General features: G+C 42.2%; 1 long non-coding RNA gene across 5 annotated transcripts in view; it reads left to right on the top strand.

Moving 5' to 3' along the window:
* Nucleotides 1-1,561: 1,561 nt before the first annotated feature.
* LOC308485163 overlaps nt 1,562-15,360 on the top strand; it is a 33,533-nt gene continuing 19,734 nt past the window's right edge. For 4 of the 5 annotated variants that reach the window (XR_013990430.1, XR_013990431.1, XR_013990432.1 and 1 more), the window contains exons 1-2: nt 1,562-2,755; nt 5,999-6,122. This is a non-coding gene — a long non-coding RNA (uncharacterized lncRNA). Of the gene's footprint in view, nt 2,756-5,998; nt 6,123-14,089; nt 15,349-15,360 lie in introns of those variants that run through there. The other variant, XR_013990434.1, reaches the window with a different exon arrangement.

Here is a 15,360-nt window from a genome sequence, read left to right on the forward strand (position 1 = left end):
ATTTTTGTAGGAAAGATGACACACAAATATTTTGCATAAAAATAAACGTTTCAGTGGAAGAGGAACTATCAAATAGTCTATCTAGGATGATAACCCACGAAAAGTACTACCGGCACCCTTGTATTCTTCCCAAATTCTTTTGCAATGCAATTTTCAGTTGCAGCAAACAACTCAATTTTTCAGTAAGTATACTCCCACCTTCCAGCATGCCAATGAATGTAGAAGCACCACAGAATAACTGAGAACAATTTGGGAACTTGACACTTAAATTGTCATCAAATTAGATGCTATAGGACTTTTTTAAATTATGGAGAAATCCTAGATATGTCTATTCAAAAGTAAGCCCAAAAAAGTTCAAGGATACTTCCTTTCAGGTAAGGAGACATAGGAATGGATCAAATGGTAATGGAAAAGTTTTAAGCATATTAGATAGTTGTTGTTGTTTTTGCTGTTTCACACACTTGCCTCAAACAGAATTGCACACATTCAGTGTACCATTAGCACCACCTCCACAAAAAAACCCCCCTCAAAATAAAATGGATCACAGGCTCAAAGCTATCAATCCTGTTCTCATTTTAATGAATTTGATTTCAAGCGTGCTTCCTTTAGAATGGCTGCTAACAGATAGAGTGGCCTTAAGTGCCCTACAAAGGCATTTGCCAGGACAGAAATGGATGGATATATAACATTTAGCAAGAGGCATTATTTTGGCATTATTTCCTCCGTGTTGCATTAGGAAAGGAACCTTTCTTCTGGAGCAAAGGACAAGTGTCCAGACAATTTGCAAAACGATTTGTAGCTTGGATTGGGTAAGCAACTGGTCAAGAAATGTACAACGTGGACAATCTCCTGAGATATATCCGAATGTCCTTTAACTTGCCTGACCCGGGACACAATAGGGATTACAAAACCACATTTTGAAAAGCTCTACCACAGATGTTATAAAAAGAAGAAGCTTCAAACTTACAAAGAAATGAGCAAAGTAGACAGGTCTTTCTGTAATTCACAAGGGAGAATTACAGTGAGAAGGAAGGATAGGATGAAAATAGCATTACCAGTCTTGTTTTTTTTAAAACTATTTGAGTATAATATAGTGATCTGTTGTATACCTATGTTTCTTCTTCTTTTCCCTTTTTGAAATACAGCAATTTACTCCTACCTTAATTCTGCAAGTAAAGTGCTCTTCCTCTGTGCAATTTGCGAAACCATTTCAGTGTGGATTGCATAGTTGCGCTCTGTCTATGCTTCTTCCCCAGGTTCCAACAAAAGTAATGTCAAAAATTTTTTTTAAGTTCCCAAAGTCTCTTCCACACATCCCAAGGGAAACAGAAGCAAGCTGCATTTCAATTTTGTGAGTGGATTGCTACTGTGTATCATTATTATTACTATTATTATTAATTAAATTTGTATGCCCCCCTTCATCTGAAGATCACGGGGCGATTCACAACATAGAAATACAAAATGAGAACACAGAATGCATTTAAAAAATAAGAAATGAAATTAAATCAATACACCAGCACTGGATTCCTTCACACACACAAAATAAAAGACTACAGTGATGACAACAGGTGCTTAAGGAAGTCCTCTCTTACGGACTGAAAGGATGTTTTAAAGAAATTGGAACACAGGTAATCAACAAGACATTCTTTAGGTGACAATGGACTACAACTCTTAGGACTGGACCATTGGCTACTTGGCTGGGGATGATGGGAGTGGGGAAGCCAACATCTTCTGGAGGCCACAGTATTGGCTACCCCTGAATTAGAGGGTTACAAAACAAACAACAACAACCTAGACCTGAAGGGGCCTGAACAGTTTTAAATCATGCCTAGGTTCTGAAGGGATATCAGAAGATCAGAAGAGAATACGTATAGTTACATATTCGGGCAATATGTCTATTATAAGGTCAACCAAAATATCACAAAATGGGGCTGCAAAATACTGTGCTACGGAGAGGCCTAGCCTGCCTTGAAGGATGTGGGGATGGTCTCCCTTTGGGAATGGGGCTGAGGGAAGAAGGATGTGAAATGAAGATGCAGCCCAGCTGCAGGTGGAACAGCAGGTGTCTCCGAGTTCTGACAGAGGAGCATCACCACTCAGGAGGGGCCAGGTCCTGGTGGGGGGGGGGCGGTTTGCCACAGTGACAAGGACCCGCCCTCCTTTGTGACATCTCTTGCTTCTCCTTTAAAAGCCACTGACTTGCAGGCAGCCATTGTGGGTTAGTAGTGAGGCGAGTGGAGGAGAGAGGAGTTAGTGGCAGTTGGTGGAGATTAGGTTGAGGATTAGTGAACAGTTATTTTTTTGTTTTGTTTTCTTATTTTGATTTCATTTATTAGTTTTATTTGATTTATTTATTTTGATTTTCTTTTATTCTTTTCTTTTAACACTTTTATTTATTTTATTTTATTTTTTGTTCTTTGTATTATTATTTATGTTCTTTGTTTTTTATTTTATATTTTTTGTGCACATCTGTGCATATTTTGTATATATGTATCAGTACAAAAAGATAATATTAGGGCCTACTCTAGTTGCTCTGCCCAGGGTAGGAGTAAACTGCCCCCTTCCTGACCCCACAGAGCCAACTTGGAGCAACTGCCCTGTGGGAAGAAACCTCTGGTGCTGTCTCCTCCCTCGGTGGGATGGCGGGCGTTGTTTTGTGAGCGTGTGGTTCTTGGTGTGTCTTATCCACATGGTTAGCTGCTTGGAGGACTCCAGTGGAAAAGCGGGGTATGTTTTTGAGACCCAATTTAATTATGTAAGTTCTTCTAAACTTTAAAAAAATATATATTGCATTTTGATGTTGTAACCTAACCCCCTAAGACATTTTGGTACCTGAGGCGAACCAGAAAATGGTGGGAAGAAGGAGTGAATGAAGATCCACATCAGGAACAAGTGGGAATAAAGATCTGTATTGGTAACAAGGAGGGGAATCAAATCAACCTTACCCAATGGTTGACGTGAGAATCAAGGGTTGTTGCGGGGGGGGGGGGGGCTGCTCTGAATCATGCCAGATGGGTGCAGAGCCCAAGGCAGTCCTTGCCATTTGCTTCCTAGGGATGGAAGGAGACCAGCAGTGCCTCCTATTCACAGAGAGGCTGCTGTGGGAGCAGTATTGAGGGGGGCTGCTGAGGAGCAGGCATATCTGGCCTCCAAGGAGCACACTCCAGCAGTGGCCAATGCATTCCTTAAAAGCCAGATATCCTGTCCCTGTGGATCCTGCCACCTGAGGCGCTCACCTCACCTTGCCTCATAGATGAGCCGGCCCTGTAACCTCCCCTGTGAACATAGGGTGAAGGGCGGGTAATAAAATAACAATTACTAGTAGTTGTACTACTACTAGTAGTAGTAGCAGCAGTGGCAGCAGCAGCAGCAGCAGCAGTTTAATACAATATAAAGCAACTCAGCACAGAAAATAAATCAGAGCTTCAAATGTTCATTTTTAAGAGGAACTGGTTCTACTTCAAGTTCAGCATATCTCAGAAGGAACTAATTACAGTTCATAGTCAACCCTTTACGAAGCGGACTAGTTTGGATCACATTCAGTTCAACTTCAGCCAAATGATCTTTGGCAATGTTTTTTCAGCATTCAGAATGTTACAAGCAGCTGTGCTGAAGTATAAAATATAGTTACGAAGGCTAAGGGAGCATCAAAAAATGAACACAGTGGAATGTGAACCATTTCGTTTATTTTCCCCAACAATTGTGAAGAAACTTGAAGATGATGAACTAGAAATCTACCCCAAAATAAACTTATTACATGTTCACTTCACTCATAAATTATGGGAACTACTTTCAGTAAGTGTTTGGAGACTTTTAGACTAATTCAGTGACCTTTGTGAAACTGAGCTATTTCACTCCAAGGCCTGAAATAAATGCATAAAAGAATGTGAAGTGAATAGTATGCATATAAATGGTTTTTAATTGGGGTGGTAGCAGCTGCTTTTGTTCTCAGTACAGTAACTGGCAACTCTCCACTGCAAGCCTGTGTAAGAAAGGTAAATTCCTGCACTAATGGGTCTAGTAATTTACTCAGCTAGACTTTTACAAAAGTACATTAACACTTTACCCAACCTAAAGCAAACAACAATTCAAACAGAGCACATCAGGTGAGAAATCATAGCTCTTTTCCCACTGCTGTGGTGAAGAATCAAGTGTAGTTCTACATAACATTGAAATGTTATGACTTACCCATTAACTCTTGGAGTGAATTGAAGAGGAAATCAACTTGATTTTACCCTCTTTACCCTCTTTCACCATGTTTGCAAAGTCATTTACCCTCTTTACCCTGCCCTTTGACCCTCAAGATTACCTTTTTAGGACCCTCTCCATGTTTGTGACTGTAATTTGTTTTAAGCTGTTTTTAAGGTAAAAATACCTTTAAAAGTGACCTGCCCTGCGACTTTAGGATGAAGGGTGGAATAAGGAGGAGTGAGCTGCCCCATAGTTAAAATACCTCATTCATGAACCACATAGGCCTTTGTATGTTTCAGAACTGGTGTTGCCAACATGATGCCTGCAGGTACCCACAGAGGTCTTCCCTGGTGCCCACAGTGTACTGTGTACCCATGAATACCCCCAGGAAAAAAAGCACTGCACACAACTATTCACACTGTCACCAGTAAGATTCATCTGCCAGTCCACACAGCTTCTGAACAACGAATGGGGTGTGTGTGAGAGAGAACAAATAGGCATTTGCCTCAGGCAGGAAAACGCTCTTCACTGCAGCCTGTGGCACTAAACAAGAAATAAAAAGAACATCTTGAGGAGGAAGAACATATTCCAACTAGCATAGGAAGATGAGTCTACACCACAGCCCTTGTACTAGTCTCCATTTTATAGTCCACACTAGTGGTTATCAGTACATGCTGAATCAGCATGCTTGACAGTTGAAAACACCTCCATCTGGAAGCCTGTGTGGCAAAAAAATACTGCTTTTCAAATTACTGAAGGTGTTATCCTAAGCAGTTGGCTGGGGAAATGACTTCCTAGGTGTTCCTGATAGCTTGTGACAAGACAAAACTAATTTCTCTTTCCAAAAGAGGTGACTCATCCTGACAGTGTGCCTGTTTTAATTTGCCTTCCAGTTTATCTGAATTCCTGTCAGCAAAGGGATAATTAGCAATACTGAACTGTCACTAGATGAAATGATTGGGCCATATTTTTAGGTGGATAGACAGATAATTGCTTCTGGTCAATAAATGCTTCTGGCCCACCTTACCCAACGTGCAAGATTAGGAATTTCTGCGACACAGCAGGACCATTTGTTATTCTGCGTAGTATTAACAGAAAGCTATTTTCAAACCATGTTCAGATGGAATGTAAACTCAGGCTATGTTTGTTTTGAAGAACTGTCACCATAATTTTTGGATGGGTACTCTAAACCATAAGCTTAACTATGGTTTAATGATAAACACACTATGTGTTGGTGCACAGGGAGAAAATTGTGGCTGTCCGGCTTCTCCCCTGGTCCAGCTGCTGCTGTACTGCCAGGAGCTAAGCTATGGACAAAATCTGGTGCGCCCCTCCCAATATTTCTCATTTTCACAATAATTCCTTTTGGCATAGTTGCGTTTTTATGGGTTTTCTCAATAGGCTCACTGAAACTTTACATCATTACAAAAATATAAATTGTTGTTATTTTGTGCCCACACCCAGTGCCTTTTTTCTGGGGGGGGACACAGGGGTACGTATAGCCCTAAACATTTTGTGAATCTATGTTTGGCCTCATTGAGGGGCAGTATTTCAATATGAGTGGGAAAATGAGAGTACCCCTAAACATTTTTTTAGAGGAAAAAAAAGCACTGCCCGCACCTAAATCAGATGCTGTGATGCTCCCAAATACTCCATCTGTTTGTTTGTTTGTTTGTTTGTTTTGGTCTTTGGAAGCAGGGGTTGATAGTCCTAAAAGGAATGTGTGTGGTTTGAATACCTGTTTCCTGCTGATATTTCTCAATGTGTGAATGTGGGTATTGATAATACTTTCTCGGCTTGCCTTTAGAAAAGAGCACATCTGCAATCAAGGTGTGCAGTCTCTTCCCAATCTATGGGAACTAGGTTATGACCAGGAAGAAAAGAAACCCTGATTGGTAAACACGGTCGAAAGAAGATTTCTGGGACCCATAGTAAGTGTGAAATAATCACCTTTCTTGGAACTTGAGAATAAAGTTTAAAAGACTGGCTCTAGTTACTTCTCTAATTACTGATAGCGCAACCTGGTTATTTAGTACTCTTTGTTAAGGTCATCATACTGTTGTTTTCATTACTAGCTGTAGAGGGAGTGTTGATACTGATGTTTTTATGTCCGAAGCTAAGGACTTATCCACACTTAACTTTTGCCTGCTCTTTCCAGGCACAAGTCTGCGTTTTAAAGCTCCATCTTCAAGCACTCTTTTTTTAATTTGCCCCAGAGCTTTTCTTGCAAAAAAACCCCGCTCTTTAAAGCTGAATCACAACAAACAGCAATGGCAGGGATTGGCTTGATTTCCCATTTGCCTTGCTGTGGATTTCTTTAGTTTTGGAAGTAACTTTCTGAGGGAAAATGGAGGCTATATACTCAAAGAGTGGGACCTCAGATGTCCTGAAGGGCATGCAAAGTGCCTCCTTGAATCCTATTCGTAGATTAAATCTAGAAATAATTAGGGGGGGAAATCTTTTCTTTTTTTCCTTACATTTTCCTGGCCTGCAACAGGTTCCTTGACCTAATGCAAGACATATCCCTTTCTTTGGCTTCCAAATACTCTCTGCTATTAGCCTTCTTAATCTTTGTACAGTGGTACCTCAGGTTAAGTACTTAATTCGTTCCGGAGGTCCGTTCTTAATCTGAAACTGTTCTTAACCTGAAGCACCACTTTAGCTAATGGGGCCTCCTGCTGCTGCCACGCCGCCGGAGCACGATTTCTGTTCTCATCCTGAAGCAAGTTCTTGACCTGAAGCACTATTTCTGGGTTAGTGGAGTCTGTAACCTGAAGCGTATGTAACCTGAAGCTTATGTAACCCGAGGTACTACTGTAATGCAGCTATATTTTTAAAACATATAAATCAATGCCTCTCCTGCAATTTAAAATAATTTATGATCCAATATATTTGTCTGTTATGAACCACTTTGGCTGTGGCCCTGTACAGAGTATAAATGCTTTTATGCACATAATCCCTGTTGAATACATTGGGACTGGCTTCTGGGTAAACATAAATAGCTTCAGTGAGATTTATCTCATCCAGATTTTAGCTGCTGTCATCTCCTAGAGACTTCTAACTGGGCTTCTGCTAGATATACAAAAATGCTTTTGTAAATTTCCCCACGGGCACTTCAGTGAGATGGGATGTGTTGACTTTTCTTTTTCCAGTCTGGTGAATGTTAGATCCTTGGAACAGAATATGTGCAAAAGGTGAAAACTTGACTGGTAAACACTGTGCTAAGAGCTCCTGTTTATTTTGGTTATCTTGGCAGGCAGTCCAAAGTCAAAGCAATCTTTGCAGACTACAAAGATCCCCTCAAGGCGTTCAATTATTGTTGATTGTAAAATAATGATGATTTTGCTCTTGTCAGGTTGTCTGTCTTGGCCTGTTCTTCACCTCAGCCTGCGGGCTCAGGGGATCTCACAAGAGAAATGAGTATATAAAAAAGAAATAAAGAAATGAGTTTGGTTTTATAGCATCCTGTGGGTTTGGAAAGAGAACATACTCTGTGAGGAAACACTGTAGCAGGTGTACCTTAATACCAGAAAGCGGCAGGAATCAGAGGAACTTCTATAGTTCTATTTATTTATGAATTACAGAGCAGCAGCTCATCACAGCAGCTAAGACTTGCTACCCAAGCAAAACTAAGACCACATTCACCCTGTACATTTAAAGTACTATGATACCACTTTGAACTGTCACGGCTTCCTGCAAAGTATATTGGGAACTGTACTTTGTTAATGGTGCTGAGAATTGTTAGGAGACTTCTATTCCCCTCATGAAACTTGTTTCCAGAGTTTTTTAACAGTTAATTCCTCTTCACAGGGAACTCTGGGAACTGTAGCTCTTGGGGGGGGGGGGTTCCAGTGGAGAAACTGGTGATCCTGTCAAAAGCCAAGTTCTTACTATGGAATGGCGAGATAAAACAGGCAGTTGACATGGTCACACCTTACCATCCTTCTCCAAATTTTTGGAGCCTGAGCAGCTCCTAGATCAGACAAAGACTGGAGTGTCACTGGCACAAGTATCACTCTGAAGCAGATTGGACACTTGTAAGAACATAAAATCATGCCTACTATTTGGCAGTGTAGGCCGCAAAAAGGGCTCAATTTGCATTGCATCCTGTAGTAGCCCTATTTTCATTGGAGAAATGTTGAAGGGTATGCAGATGGTCTAGAGGTTACTGACTTCCAGTGTGGAGGAGGGACCTCTGGAACCCTCAAAGACTAGATGTGACCAACAGGCTGCACACTTTGAGGTTAAGTTTGCCTGATTTCAGAGTAATCCTGAACTTGTTGCAACTCCAACTAAGTACCCAGTGCTGCTACTGAGGATATTTTGTGGGGTCACTTTCACCTTATGCAATCAGCTGATGTGGACAAGGTGATGGTGACATGCCCCCTTGACCCCATCCCTCCTGGCTTATCAGACCTAGCAGAGGAGGGCTGACTGGTTGAGTCCAGAGTTTGGTTAACACTTCACTGGGAGACTGGGTGGTTCCTGCTGCACTGAAAGAGGCACTGGTACGACAGTTCTGAAAGAAACCAGCTCTGGACCCTTTTGATTGGAACAGCTACCAACCAGTTGCCAATGCCCCCTTTTGAGGGGGAAAGTGGTGGAAAGGGCCATGGTAGGGCAGCTGAAAGCATTCTTGGAGGACACAGATTATAGATCCATTCCAATCTGGGTTCAGGCCTGGCCACGGAACTGAGCCAGCCTCGGTCTCCCTGGTGGATGACCTCCACAAAGAGTGAGGCAGAGGGAGTGCAAGTTTGCCCCCTGCTTCTTGATCTCTCGTTGGCTTTGATACCACTGATTATGTTATGCTCATGGGGAATGTGAACTGAGGACGCTATATTTCATTGGTTCTAATTCTACCTTTAATGGGACGTGGGTGGCACTGTGGTCTAAACCACAGAGCCTAGGGCGTTGGATCCAGCTCTGACAAGGAAGGCTCAGGTAGCCCCAGGGGCTGGGGGTGCCTTTTATCAACTGCAATTGCTTTGATAGCTACAGCCATTCCAGGAACCAGAAAGCCTTGTTGCAATAGTTCATGTGTTGTTTACTCCAGGACTGGATTCCTGCGATTTGAGTTATGTGGGAATTTTCCTTGTGCAAAGGCTGCAGTTAATGCAGAATGCTGCTGCACAGTTGCTGACAGGAGTGAGGCCTTGTCGGCATTTAATCAGTGCTTTAGAGTTCTGCACTGGTTGCTGATCTGCTACTGGGCTAGGTCCTAGATCTTGCTCTCTCTCTCTCTCTCTCTCTCTCTGTGTGTGTGTGTAATATTAGTTACTGTATTTTTTTTAATGTATTTTAATTAAATATTAGTTACTGTATTGCTCCCTCTCTCTGTGTGTGTAATATTAGTTACTGCACAGCGCTCCCTCTAGCTGTTCTGGCTTCTGGGGTAGCCCCCGAAGCCTCCGCAGGGCAAGCGGGGAGCCTGCATCCCGCTGCCCTGCGGAGGCTTCGCTGGCTACCCCAGAGCTGCTCGGGAGTGCGGGGCATCTGCACGCAGCCTGCCCGCTGCTCCCAGGGCTGGAGGGGGAAGCCCGGGTTTCCCCAGCCAGCCCCAAAGAGCGGCTCAGGAGCATGCCACACTCCAGCAATTTAGCTCCAGGGACCACACATTTGCTCCATAAGATGCACAGACATTTCCCCTTAGTTTTTAAGAGGAAAAAAGTGTGTCTTATGGAGCGAAAAATACGGTAATAACTTGGGGCCAGTTTACCTATGAGATCACCTTACACCATATGTGCCTACTTGCCTTCAATCCATAGAATTGGCACTACTACAGGTGCCACATAATGCCAGTTCCACATTTGCAATAACTCAGTCATTCAGTGTGGTAGCACCTTTGGAACTCCCTGCCTAATGATATCAATCAGGTGCATTCAGTGTATTCTTTTCAGCACCTGCTAAAAACTTTATTGTTTAGGCAAGCCTACCCAGATGCTTAGAAATGCTGCTGTAAATTCTAATCTGTTTTAGTATTCTAACTATTTGTATGTTTCAAAGTATTGTAAATTCCATTGATTTAACTGCTTAGCTTTTTTGTAACCCACTTTGAGGTTTGTTTGTTTGTTTGTTTGTTTGTTTGTTTTACAATCAAGCAGTGTATAATTTTTTTACGAAATAAATGAATAAAAACAAGATGCTCACCTTAGCGCTTAAAGCCCCAATTTTATGAAAACATAACAAATGATATTCTAAGTCTTAATGTTCTCAACAATGACAGAATTAATAATTAACTTCAAAACTAAAAGGGAAATCCAATCTGCAATAGCTCCATTGGAATATCACAGTTGTGAGACACTGGGAGGTAACTGGCTGACATGTGGGCTATAATGGTTCGGAAATATTTGAAAGGGCTTAACGGCTACTTTTTGGTCACGTCACAGTGAGAAGATGATACTTCCTTATTGATCTTGGTGGGTTTGGGCAATGCTGACTCCAGATTTTGGGAGAGCCCTTGGGGAAGATGCCTTTAGTTGGCCGCCTCCCTTATTGGCTCCACCTCTTGTTTGCTTCCACTGACCTTTCACATACTCCCTTCCTCTGGACCCAAACCACACAAGCCCCCAGAGGGAAAGCAGGCAAGTGGAATATCTTGCTCTATCTCCTGACCCCTCAATGATTTGCATGCTTAGGGAGGGCAGGTGAATGCAGGCACCAGCTGGGCAAGAAGGCTCTGGAGCAGCGGTTCTCAACCTGTGGGTCCCCAGATGTTGTTGGACTACAACTCCCATCATCCCTAAGCTCTGGCCTTGCCAGCTGAGGGTGATGGGAGATGTAGTCCAACAACATCTGGGGACCCACAGGTTGAGAAAGGCTGCCTGGAGGTTGACAGTGTCGCCCCCTTGCAGGGGTGTGGGCCGCAACATGTTCCCAACAGTGCCTGACCCTGACACTGGCTTACACATCTTTGCCAGTGTCAATGTAACCCAACAGTCCATGGTTTGGCAAGGATCTGTCTAATCCTTCAGCTATGGACAGTTGTAAAGTGCTATCGGCTACAGGCTTATTATACAGGTAAAATGGCAAAGAAATCTCACCAGCTTAAAAGACAAACAGCCTTAAAAAAAACAAATAGCCTTTCCGCATCTTCTGCTGGTCAGCCTTAGGGAAGGAGGGAGACAAATGGAGGTTTAGTAAGAACAGTTGGAACAAAATGTTATCTAGGGAAAAGGTTACAATAGTTATAACTATCTTGGGTTTCCTAAATGGACGTTAATAGTTATCAGGGATCACGGTTAACCATTCACAGATGCCGGTGTGCCTGGAGGGGTAAAATACCACTTGATATCTTCTGACTGGTAATTTGGGGTTAGAGCTGACAGAGAGGCAGAAGCTAACAGGAGACATTTTAGGAAACAAAGTTGCCCCACCAGTTTTGATCTTTGGTCAGCTTCGCCTCAGAGAGCTAGCTCCAAAAGTTAAGAAAGTCTCATTTATTTCTTGAAATAACTACCAATTTTTATTACTACCAAAGCACGGGGGTGGGGGGGGGCTCCTCTGGGAATGGGGGGGGGGAGAGAGAAATAGATCGAAGAACATTGGATTTCACATCTTTGCTCTGTGAACACTTCTGGACATTTTTAGCAATTCCGCCACGGAAGCTATTTCCGACGGGCAAATCCCAGATACGTCCTGGAAAACCTGGACGTATGGCAGTCCTCACCTGTATACAGTTCAGCATACAGAGCACCATGCTCACTCCATACGTCCTTCCTTATGGATTTGTATAGATTTTTATATCCAGGGTGCTCACTGTTCTGTAAATACCTGAAGTATTTATATCATCAGCTGGAGACTTATTGTCACCTTTGCCCCTGAAGACATTTTAAAGCTGCTCTGTGACCCTTTTCTATATTAAGGAATCACAGTCTGGTTCTTTTGTGATTCAAGTGGAGGCCTTTTTTTCTTTTCTATGGGCTTAGCAGTTGCAAAATGTTTCCCATCCTTTAATAAACTTAAACTTTTCCACCCAACATGCAGGCATTGAGACCTCACAGCTCTGCCTGCTTCTGCATGTAGAACTGTTCCTAGACTTTAGCATCAAACCTACCACCTTAATTTTTTCACCTCGGGACCTTATCACAATCTTTTTTTAAAAAAAAGTCTTTTTATTTATATGTAATTTTTATTAAATTTTCAAATTATACATTTCAAATTAAACATCTTTTATTATATCATACATTCATTGACATCCCTCCTTCCCCTTCCAAGGTTCATTTAACTTACCCACCATTCCTGCATATTTTGATATATCCATCTAATTCTGTTCTCCTATCTTGCATCACTTCAATATATATTATACTGTTCAATTTACTTTAATACTGCCAGTGTTTTTAACTGCGCACAATTGTTTTCAATACACTCAACAAACATTTCCCACTCCTCTTTAAATACCTGTTCTTCTTGCTTTCTTATCCTACTTGTTAGACCTCCTAACTCTGCATATTCTTTCATCTTAAATTGCCATTTCTCCTTGCTAGGGACCTCCCACACTTTCCATTTTTGGGCTAGCAAATCCAAGCCCCTGTTGTTACATACATGAATATATTTTTTTCAACCCCTGGGAACCTCTGTCTGAACAATTCCTAATAGAAATGCTTCTGGGATTTTTCGGGGGGTTGTTCTGAACATTCCCCCCCCCCATCTCATTATATACTTTTCCCAATATTCTTTAACTTTTTTGCTTGCCCAGCACTACCACTTTTTTATTGTCATTGGGAAAACATGTGCTGTGATTAGTGAATAAGTAACTGGCAAATTACTGGAAACAATAATTTATAGTAATTTGGGTATATCACAATCTCAATATTGCAAATAATAAATAAATAAGTAAATGTGTACATTTCAATTTCATTTATTTATTTCATAAAATTTATACACTGCTTGATTGTAAAAGACCTCAGAGTGGTTTAAAAAAAGACAAAACCATAAAATCGGAGGGTGGGGTGGAATACAATGCATTAAAACATACAAACAGTTTGAATACTAAACAGATTAAAATTCACACCAGCATTTCTAAGCATCTGGGTAGGCTTGCCTAAACAAGAATGGTTTTTAGCAGGCATCGAAAAGAAGACAGTGAAGGTGCATGGTTGATACCAATAGGCAGGGGGTTCCAACGTGTAGGTGCTACCACACTAAATGATTGAGATCTTACAAATGTGGAACGGGTATTATGTGGCACCTGTAGCAGTGTCAATTCCGCTGATCAAAGCAGTCGAGTGGGCACATGCGGTGCATGGTGATCTCGTAGGTAAACTGGTCCCAAGTTATAAATGGCTTTGTATACTAATAGTATGACCTTGAACCTAGCCCAGTACAGTGGTACCTCAGGTTAAGTACTTAATTCGTTCCGGAGGTCCGTTCTTAATCTGAAACTGTTCTTAACCTGAAGCACCAATTTAGCTAATGGGGCCTCCCGCTGCTGCCATGCTGCCAGAGCCCGATTTCTGTTCTCATCCTGAAGCAAAGTTCTTAACCCAAGGTACTATTTCTGGGTTAGCGGAGTCTGTAACCTGAGGTACCACTGTAGTACATCGGCAACTAGTGCAGATCTCTGAGCTCAGCCAGTTGTTCAGAGCAGCTCTTTGAGGGCTCCACATGGGGAGTCAGTAACCTCTGGACTGTCTGAAATAACTCTGCTGGCTGGCCGCTAGAGGAAGCAATGATGAATTATATATATGTTCTGTGCCATACACACACAGCAGCAATCATTGAGTGTCACCATTAGCCAGCAACTACCTCTCCCAGTTTTTGACTGCAGAACTTTCCTGAAACCATTCTGTGCCAGACTCAGAAGGGCATAGAACATGAAGTGGGTATGCAACAACATCTGTCTAATCTTTCAGGACAGCTCACTTCCTTTCCTTACCTATATATTTTCTGCTACTAGGTTGTGCAACATTTTGCTCCCATTTGTATCAGAACAGCGTGGAACTCTTTTCCTTCCACCGCCATCGTATGACATTCTGTGACAGCTGCACGCCTGTTGCAGACAGAGGGTGCCGTGCTTTTGCAATAATATTGCAATCAGATGCTTCTCCTTCTGTGTCAGATGTTCATCTGCACAGAAGTGTGGAGACTCTCGCTCCAACATTTTCCTCTTTTTGTTATGACCATGTTGCTGTAGCAGTGTTCCCATGAAAGCACCATGAAAGTGTGAAAAGGCGAGTGCCAACTGTTCCCCTGACCACCTCTATAGAGTTCTTAAGTTTCCAGCACTTATTCACAAGGGCATTGTGTGAATGCACTCTTAACAGACATTGAGATTATAATATAGACTTCAGTATAGACTATACTATAGTATAAACTATAGTATACAACAGAAAATATAGTAAAGCCGAATTATATTGCTTTAAGTTATACCATTCTAAGGGTTGATTCACACAGGTCAAATATTTCTGCACAGAAACCAGGTTGGTGTATGAAATTCCCTGAGTTCTGCATGCAGTTCGACCATATATGAATGTGTATGTTGCGGGTAACAGGTAAAGGGACCCCCTGACCGTTAGGTCTACTCATGGACAACTCTGGGATTGCGGCGCTCATCTCGCTTTATTGGCCGAGGGAACTGGCGTACAGCTTCCGGGTCATGTGGCCAGCATGACTAAGCCACTTCTGGTGAACCAGAGCAGCGCACAGAAACACCATTAACCTTCCCGCCAGAGTGGTACCTATTTATCTACTTGCACTTTGACGTGCTTTCAAACTGCTAGGTTGGCAGAAGCTGGGACCGAGCAACGGGAGCTCACCCCGTTGCGGGGATTTGAACCACCGAGCTTCTCGTCGGCAATCCCTAGGCTCTGTGGTTTAGACCACAGCACCACCTGCGTCCCAAGATGTTGTGGGTAGAGTCCACTAATTATGACTTTCTGCTGCAGATGCACACAGTGGAAATAGAAGTGTGCATTTCATATGTGATAAATGGCATGCATGTTTCAAACAGATTTCTACACATGCAAAGCAATTCTGTCTCAAGGACCCATTTTGGTCCCAAGTATCTGTAGAATAATTTCTCAGGCAAACCTTGTATCCTGGCTTAAGTTTTAGAAGTGTGGGACCTTCTGGTCAAAATAATATTTTTGAATTTCTTTTACTCTTTTGGGACTTTCAGTGGTGTTAGGCTGTAGTAAACCTTCAGATATAGGCAATTTAGCTCTGATA

This window comes from Podarcis pityusensis (genome assembly GCF_964106645.2).
Source record: "Podarcis pityusensis genome assembly, chromosome: 9".
Classification (NCBI taxonomy): Eukaryota; Metazoa; Chordata; class Lepidosauria; order Squamata; family Lacertidae; genus Podarcis; species Podarcis pityusensis.